Source organism: Mus caroli, chromosome 10 (genome assembly GCF_900094665.2).
Source record: "Mus caroli chromosome 10, CAROLI_EIJ_v1.1, whole genome shotgun sequence".
In the NCBI taxonomy this organism is placed as follows: Eukaryota; Metazoa; Chordata; class Mammalia; order Rodentia; family Muridae; genus Mus; species Mus caroli.
The window spans coordinates 39,191,433-39,199,694 of record NC_034579.1 but is presented as its reverse complement, the minus strand read 5'-3'; positions in this window follow the sequence as shown (position 1 = coordinate 39,199,694).

Genomic DNA, 8,262 nt, shown 5'->3' with positions numbered 1-8,262 from the left:
AGAAGAGAGAAGAGAGAAGAGAGAAGAGAGAAGAGAGAAGAGAGAAGAGAGAAGAGAGAAGAGAGAAGAGAGAAAGAAGGAAGAAGGAAGAAGGAAGAAGGAAGAAGGAAGAAGGAAGAAGACAAGCCACTGGCTGCTCTTCCAGAAGACCTGAGTTCAATTCCCAGAATCTACTTAGAGGCTCACAACCATCTGTAACTGCAGCTCCAGGGGCTCCGGGGTCTCCTACTTCTGTGGGCACCAGGCACAGACATGCTGCACAGACCCACACGCAGACAAGACACCTGTACACATAAAACCTCAGAATAAAAATAAAATAAAGCTATGAAATATAACCTAACTAGCATCAGGACCATTGGTGACTATCTAAAATACAAAATCAACCACACAGAGATAAATCCGCTTCGAATGTTCCTGTTGGGTCCTCTCCCCTGTTCTGCGGTTTCTCAGAAGAACTCATCAGTGGTTTGAGGAGAAAGTAAACCTTTGCCTTATGGAACCTATTAGGAGCTACTTAGACTGTGTGTGATGGATTCAACTTGACAAATGCTTGGTCTGTCTACGGGTATTTACAATGTATCAATGAAGGACTTCCCAGAGAAATCGCTGGGTGAACAATGAACACTGGGAGGAGTCTCTTCCCTACACTGAAGGTGCTAGAACACTGGTTCTCAACTTTCCTAATGCTGCAACCCTTCAGTACAGTCCCTCATGTTGTGGTGACCCCCCCCCCACACACACACATTCATAAAATTATTGTTGTTGCTACTTCATAACTGTAAATTTGCTACTGCTATAAGTCGTAATGTGTTTTCCAATGGCCTTGGGTGACCCCTGCAAAAGGACCATTCAACCCCCAGAGGGGTCATGACCCACAGGTTGAGAAGGGAGAGAAACAGGTGTCATTGAAAAGCTGAGAGGTAGCAGAGAGGCTCCGTAACAGGGCAGCTGTCCACACTGCTGGAACATTAATGAAACCACAGGCAAGTGTGCTGCTGATAGGAACGGTGAGAGAGGTAGATCACTACAGTGCAGAAAACAGAGCCCTCTCCCCAGACACAGCCCTCTCCCCAGCGTTTTCAGGTTCCTTTTACCACCAGAAAAAAAATTCACCAATGAGACAAGTAAGGAATCAGGAGTAAATTGTGTAATTTTTATGAAAGCATTTTTTGAGATTATAATTTAATTATATCATTTCTTCCTTCCCTTTCCTCCCTCCAAACCTTCCCATAGACCCCTCATGATCTCCTTCAATTTCATGACCTCTTTTATTATTATTATTATTATTATTATTATTATTACTATTATTAATTCTTTTATTTATGTATTTTTATTATTTATTTTTATTGGTGATTGTTTTACTTGTTTATATTATTTGTTGTTTTAATATTATTGTTACATGCACATGTGTATAAGCACATATATATTCATAAATATAACCTGCTCAGTCCATATAATGTTACTTGTATTATGTCTTCAGGGTTGACCACTTAGCCCTGGATAGCCCATCGGTGAGCTGGTCCCTGGAGAGGACCACCTCTCCTGGCCAGCTTTACTCGGTTTCCTGCAGGTTTTTGTATAGGGCTAAGGCCTTCTGGGCTTCATCCCATTCAGTCTGGCATGTCCACTGGGGTTGCCCCTGTTCAGCTCACATTTGGATGATTATGTTGGTGAGATTTTGCAGGCATAGTTTCTGAATGTTCTAATCTCAGAGCAAACGCCTTGACCCTCTGGCTCTTACAATCTCTCCACTCCCTCTTCTGCAACATTCTCTGAGTCTTAGATGTGGGAATATTTTGTAGATGTATTCACGCCTCTGTGTTGTGATAGATTGTGATTTTCTGTGGCAGTCTCCATCTGTTTCAAAGAGAGGTCTCCTGGATGAAGGGTGAAGACTTAAACTCACATATAGGTGGCTATGAGGAGAAATGTTTATTGATTACTGTTCGGGATTATGCTAGTTTAGTAACTTTTCTACCGAGCAAAAAAAAGTACATACCCAAGGGGTGAGTGTGGGGCTCTGAAAGGTAGATACTCTTAGGAGCAAGCTTAATTGAAGGTGCAGAGTATTCGGGAGTTAAGGCAGGGCAGAGGTGTGGCGTTCCAGACGAAGATTTTCCTAGAGCAGGGTTTACTCTATCTTTCTGCCCTCGTTGTGTCGTGGCATCAGATACATGTTGTGTTGTGGCATCAGATACATGCGGGAGCTGGTGTTTTGCAAGGCAAATGATTTGAAGGTGCCTCTGTCGTGAAGCAAAGGTCAGTTAACAGTGGTCTCAGTGTGTTGGTCTCAGCTGGTTGGGAGTGGTCTTGCTTTCTACAGTTTTGAGTATTCATAGAATGTTCTGCTGAAAATGTTCTGTGGTCATGTCTGCCTCTTTTTAATTATTCACTATGCCTCTTTTCAAGTGTGTGCATGCATAGGAATGTACATGTGTGTGTGTGTGTGTGTGTGTGTGTGTGTGTGTGTGTGTCCTTGAGAAGACCAAAGGTGGTAGACACACCTGAAACTGCTAGTACAGGTTGTGAGCCTCCCGGCATAGGTACTGGGTACTGAACTCAGCTCTGTATCTCTGGCCTCTGCAAGAGCAGATTTTAACCACTAGTCCTCGAGTTAACCAGTCAGCCTCTTACGTTCTTCTCTTGCCTGTCAAGCCTGCTTCAAAGTGTATGGAGAATTTCTAAGCACTGGCAAAGGCCCAAACATGTGTGGAATGAAGTTAGCAGGTTGGTGGAAAGACAGACGTCTTCATAGTGAAGAAGGACACTGTAAGAACCCTAATTTTTCCTTCCTATTGCTTGTCACAATGGGTTTTGTTGTGGAAAATGTCGCCTCTGGAGAAACAGCCTTGAATACAGAACACAGGCCCCATTTGCCCATGAGAGCTCATCTAATTTCCTAATGTACGAAAGTTACTGAGCAAAGATTGCCATGTTCCCTCCTTAATGTTTACCTAGGAAATGCTTTCCAGAAATACATCTTTTATTTTGTTTATGTGAAGAACTTCATTAACCACATATTCATCCATAACTAGAATCCTGGAATCATAAATTTGAGGCCAGTCCAAGCTATATAGGAATTTCAACTTCAGCCTGAACTGTCTTGACTGTGTCTTCAAAAGCCAGGAGCTGGGCATATAGCTCAACTCGATGACAGAGCATTTGCCCAGCACATCATAAATAAGTCTTTCTTCCTAGATTTCTGCTTTCAAGAGAATGCAGAAAACTTTTAACTATCTGCTGGGTACAACTGCCCCTCCAATTCCCAATTTGCCTGTTTGTTGTTTCCATGGTAGGAATCAAACCCAGAGCTAAAAATCCTCCAGCCCTCAAACCTCTCAGCTCTTGCTCAGCATGATGGCATGCAACCGTAATGCCAGCTGTCAGTCAGCAGAAGCAGGAGGATCAGGAGTTCAGGGCTAGCCTGGACTACAGAGCTCCAGACAACCTGGGCTACATAGTGATACCCTGCTTCAAAAAGACCAAGGGGAGAGAAATGTGTTCACTCTGGGAAAAAAAAAAAAAGGATCTGCTTTTAATCTAAACAAAACTTTCTCAAGTGGTCACTGCACCGTCATCAGTTCACTGGAGGAGAGCGCAGCATGCCACCCTAGAACATGTCACTCTGGCGTACTGATCATTCTGAGGTGAAGGAGCTTAAGAAGAAGCAGATACAGAGCAGATCCTCTTTTCTCCCCTTTGGGGGAGGCATACATTCCCCGGGAGAAAGATGCCTGCCTGGCTCCAGGATGAAAGCATTCTTATCTGGAGAGATGCGCAGTGCGTGCCAAGAGGAATCTAGGCAAACAAAACCTATGTCCCATCAGCTTCTCCTGTATATTTCCCATTCACACTCCCATGTCCTGATGCGGACACAAGCCCCTTCCTCTTGTCTAGCCATTTCTATACGTGTCATCCACTACTGAAAATATATGTAAATGTTTTATCCTAGTAACCTCTTTGAAGTTTTCATTTCTTTGTCAAAGTTCTCTGTGTCAAGTAAAAATTTTTTTATTATTAAGACAGGGTCTCTTGTAACCCAGGCTGGCTTTGAACTCACTTTTTGTAGTAGAGGGTGACCTTGAACTCTTGATTCTCTTGCCTTTACCTCCTCATATATACCACTGGGCCCAATTCATTTGGGGCTGGGGATTGAACCCAGTCCCTGACTGTGTTAGGCAGGCACTCTACCAACTGGGTTCTACTCCCCAGCCCCAGGGGAAAATCCTAACAACAAGCTCTGTGCTTTTTTCTTCTGTTATTCTGTCTTTGGTCAGCTTTGGGCATATAATTTCCCCCTGCAATATTTTATGTTGTTCAAATCTCCAGTCTTTCAACCCCCCTCCTTGCTTAGGCCTTTCTTACGTGTCTCCTAAAAGGCAATTCTTTTCCAGTTACTCAGAGCGGGCCTCCGTCTGGTAGCTCATTTATACCATTTACCTACCATTAGCTTCCGTTTCTATTTTGATTGTTGCCAGAGAAAGTTAAAGGTAATGTTTTAGCAAATAAATTTATCTGGCATGGCTTGATGGCACACATCTTAAATCCCAGTATATGGAAGGCAAAACCAGACAGATCTCCGTGAGTTCAGGGCCCTTGTCTGCATAGCTAACTCCAGGCCAGCGGAACTCCACAGTGAGACTGCCTAAAAACAAAACAACAGTACATCTGCCTACACATGATGGAGACAGAACCGGTATTTAGCCAATTTCTGTTTCACTTTTCTCTTACTAAGCATATAGAAACTCCATTTTCTGGTCTAGTGTGTGTGTGTGTGTGTGTGTGTGTGTGTGTGTGTGTGTGTGTGTGTGTTCACAAGCCCCCTCACAACTTCCTCATGCAATCGTTTCTCCTCTCTGTGTTTGACAGCACTCTCTAGCAGATCGCCAGATCCAGCAATCTGAGCATTTTCCCCAACTCTCCCTCTTCCTTTATTCAACATCATGCCCAGTTACTCTCACCCCTCCCCACCAAAAATTTTCCATTTTTAACACCTCCTTTCCATCTTCAATGTCACTCGGTTTCTGCTGATTAATCAGGTTTCCTGGGTTCCCTGTCATGTGTCCTGTTCTGTTTCTCCTGTGCAGTTTCTTATTTCACTTACTAACCAAACTGCACCATGGCCTGCAGGATTTCTCCTGGCCCTGCCTGTCTCTCTGGCCTGCTCTCAGAATTCTCCTCCTCTTCCTCCTCCTCCTCCTCTCCCTCTTCCTCCTCTTTCTCCTCCTCTTCTTCCTCCTCCTCTGCCTCTTCCCCCTCTCCTCCTCCTCCTTCTTTTCCTCCTCCTCTTCCTTCTCCTCTCCTCCTCCTCCTCTTCTTCCTCTTCTTCCTCTTCCTTCTCCTCCTTTTCTCCCCCTTCTCCCCTTTGTCCTTCCACTTAAGTTTGTATTTAGACCTCAAGTCCCCCAGAAGGGCACCCTGAGCCTCTACTAAAGTACTTCCCTTTTTAACTTATGTCATCATAATGAGTCTCTGTAGAAACCTTTGTGACACTCTTTTTTTTGTTTGTTTGATTGGATTTTTTGGTTTGGTTTGGTTTGGTTGCCCCCCCCCCCACACACACACACAAGACAGGGTTTCTCTGTGTAGCCATGGCTGTCCTGGAACTTACTTTGTAGACCAGGTTGACCTCAAACTCAGAAATCCTTCTGCCGCTGCCTCCCAAGTGCAGGGATTAAAAGCATATGCCACCGCCACCACCACCACTACCACCACCACCCGACTTTGTGGCACTCTTATCTGTTCTGTATTCACTGGCCTGCCTTCTCCAACAGAACAGCTGTGTGCACAAGGAAAAATAATAGCAAAGACTTTCTTTGTGTTAGACCCGGCCTAGGTGTTTTATGTGAGTTCAGAGTGTCCAGCGTCTCCTGGAAACACCACCTTTTGTTTCCTCATAACCACACTTCCCAGAATGTATGCAGTGCTCCTCAGAGTTCTTTTGTTTGTTTTAGACAGGTGGAAATTTTTCTAGTTAAATCTCCCAAAGCCTCATATGTTTAGCAGAACAACATGGGGGAAATTTTTCCAGTTACCTCGAAAATTCAAAGACAGAACACAGCAACATGTCAATTGAGGATGATGTTCCCTGTGTCTTTGGAAGAGGATGTTACTTATAAATGGCCATGTGTCTGTAAAATAGGAAGCTGGCAGAGAAGCTCTGTCCTGCGTGATGCCAGCCATAGACATTTTGATGTGCGGTGAGGCTCCACGGAGAACATGTGACCTTCTAGTGCTGCTGATACTAAGGGTGACCTCGTAGCCTCTGGATCAGATGAGTCATGGTCTGTGGTGGCATTTGTCCCAAATGCCGTTTCCTAGTACTTTCCATGCCTGGCCCTTGCTTTTGCCTGATGCTAAACCAGAAAAGTCTGTGGCGTTTCTAGGAGAGCGTTGGGTGAACCAGGATGAGCAGGCATTACAATAGGACCACGGACAACACACCCATAACAGCTGCTTCAACTCTCCAGCGATCGGCACTTCCCACGCGAGGTACCCTGACATGATCATGCTTTAAGACAGAGGTACAGGGAGGGGAAAGGGCACTTACCCTTGCAAATTGACTGCTTAGCATCAGCAAACAAAACTCACAAAAGACAAAATGAAGGAAAATATTTAAGTAAGTCTGTGGAAGGTCACAGAAATGTGACACAAAAAGACAGGTCAGTGAGGCCTGCAGACACCTTTCTCTTCTGTTTTCGTTCCATTGCTAATACCAAGCCTCACGCATGCTCAACAGCTGAGCCACACCCTCATGGGATGAAGACAGTAAAGGGGAGAGCACACAGCTTTCTTACAAGAGATAGGACAGGTATAGAAATACAAATGATTTTTTGAAAGACATGTCACCCAGGAAAAATAGTAACACTGGGCATCCAGGTGTGGTACAGACTTCTTGTCTCAGAAGATGAGGTCCTGATGGTGGGAGAGGGCATGAAGTGGATTTCTGTGGGGAAACCCTCTGCTCTGATACAGAAGGGATTATAGGACATGAAATGCCTCCAACTCAAACAATGTTCATAGGAAGTGGTGTATGTGACGGAGACACACCAGGAAACCCCTCAAGAGGCCACTCAGGAGGCCCCTCAGGAGGCCCCTCAGGAGGCCCCTCGGGAGGCCCCTCAGGAGGCCCCTCAGGAGGCCCCTCGGGAGGCTTACTGCATTTCAGTGATGCTTCATCTCCATCCTCAGGGCAGTGCAGGAAGGTGGATAAAATCTCACTAATTAAATCTTGTGATGATAACTGACTTCTGCTCTTCAAAAACACCAAAGTCTTGAAATCAAAGACTGAGGAACTGGTGTAGATTGAACAGAACTAAAGCGTGACCAGATTCGAAGACATAGGCACCAAGAGACTCCCAACTGGATCCTTTTGTTCTTTTCTTCCTCTTCTTCCATCTCTTCCTCTTCCTCCTCCATCTCTTCTTATTCCTCATCCTCCTCTTCCTCCTCTTCCTCCTCTCCCTCCTACTCCTTCTCCTCTCCTTCCCCTGCCCTTCTTGAAACCCAAATTCACTACTTGGCTGGAGTTTGCTCCAGGCTGGAATCCTCTTACCTATGTCCCTAGGTCTGCTTTGTACTAGGATTATAGGTATGTACCGCCATACCCAGATAGACCAGTGTCCTTCATTCAAAAGGAGACTACTGTGGTAGCTGGTAAGTCCTGACTGAGAACTAGCTGTAGATTAGAAGGTAGGAACCGGCTTGGAGACATAGGGAACGTTCCTGTGGCTCAGTTGGAATCCTTTCCCAAAGGACTATGGAAACAAACTTCGTGTTTGTGTGTGTGTGTGTGTGTGTGTGTGAACTTGTCTGTTGCTATAATAAAACAATGACCCAAAACAACTTGAGATCCTACTTCACTGAGCTATTCCAGGGTAGGAACTCAAAGCAAAGCCTAAGCAGCAAGACCAACCGTGGAGGAGCGCGACTTACTGGCTTTCTTTCTGTACCTCACTTAGCTTGGCAGGACCATCTACCTGCCCAGGGGTGGAACCTTCCACAGGGAGCCCTGGCCCTCCCACATCAATCATTAACTAAGAAAATGCTCTCAGATAGGGGATTTTCGGAGGGGGAACTAGGAAAGGGGATAACATTTGAAATGTAAATAAAGAAAATATCTAATGGAAAAGAAAAGAAGAGAAAAGAAAAAGAAAGGAAAAGGAGAAAAGAAAAGGAAGAGAAGAGAAGAGAAGAGAAGAGAAGAGAAGAGAAGAGAAGAGAAGAGAAGAGAAGAGAAGAGAAGAAGAGGGGAGGGGAGGG